Source organism: Echinococcus granulosus (assembly GCF_000524195.1).
Source record: "Echinococcus granulosus chromosome Unknown EG_S00393, whole genome shotgun sequence".
NCBI classification, from domain to species: Eukaryota; Metazoa; Platyhelminthes; class Cestoda; order Cyclophyllidea; family Taeniidae; genus Echinococcus; species Echinococcus granulosus.
The window spans coordinates 4,269-5,615 of record NW_020170772.1 but is presented as its reverse complement, the minus strand read 5'-3'; positions in this window follow the sequence as shown (position 1 = coordinate 5,615).

The window sequence follows — 1,347 nt, the reverse complement described above, 5'->3', positions numbered from 1 at the left end:
TCTTTAAGTCAGTTAGATCCCCTAGTAATAGGAACTGAAAGGTAAGCTCTTTCGGTGTCTGTAAGCGGCATATCACCATTTTTGTACGTACAAATTGATCTCAATTTAAAATCAGAAAAAAATTGTTCAAATCTATGACCAAGAGATTAGTTCCATCTCAATTCGATTTACTACAACTACGAAGATTTTATATTTTGGATAAATGAAAAGAGGTTAATCCCCAAGGCCTTTCCCCAAAAAACTATATTTCCTTACCAGGTTTCTGATTAAGCTCTAATTTTAGCATGTTTGATAAAGCTTTTAACGCAAATAAAGTGGCACTGTCCTGTGTGGATTTTAACATTGCATGAAGAGGTGGAACAATATTAAAATACTTTTTGCACAAGTAAATTTCGTTAGTGAACCTGGAAACGATCTGAGACTTTAGTATTGTTGCACCCTCAGACTAACTTGACTACGAAAAATGAATATGCATTGTTCATACGGTAGGACTCAGAACTACTGACATGGGACAGAAGCAAATTTACCCGGCATTGGTAGAATGACGGAGACACACAATAGCCCCTTTTGCATAATGGAGAGCTACACGAACAACCAACGCATTACATAGCCCCTCACCTTTACTGAGTGTTTTACTCGGCGCTCCTCTTCCTCAGCCTACCTTGTCAGCCATCATAAAGTAATCGGTACCGTGGGGAAAACACTTACTCACCAAAGTGTGGGCAAACTAATTTCCATGCAAACAAGGTGATGCTTAACCTCAGCATCATTGATTCCTCTCGTCAACTCTGCTTGATCTGAGGTGTCAAAATATGTAGAAAATGCATTAAGAAGACAAGGGAGTGTACCCGCTGGCAAGCATTCCCATCGCTAGTCGTTGAAACAATAGCCAACAGGTAGAGCCTAATAACAAAGGAGGGTGTTTAACATGGTTTCACGGGAATTAAATTTTAGTGTCCTTTATTCCTAGTCACTTTGGTTTGCTTAATCGCTGCCCAGCTACAACTATCTGGGTTCCATATGGCTAGTAGAGAGATGGAGGAGGTATCGTGTGTTCGCCTCTTTAATATCTGCATACGGGTGCGGTAGAGAGGTCTGGTAGGAACTTTCCAGGTTATTCACAGCTTGTGTCGAGACGGTTTTTAATAGCTGACCTGCAAACCAAAAAACCACAAGAGTTGCAGAGGATAGATGCCACTTTTTGCCCTGCTGTTGGGGTTGGTAACTGATTATTTAACCCACAGCATATAAACACCTTGCGGCATAAAAACCTTCTTTAACCAGCCGAAGAAAATATAAAAAGTTGTCCCAATATATTTTATTTGCATTCTGCTGCCTCCAATGTAA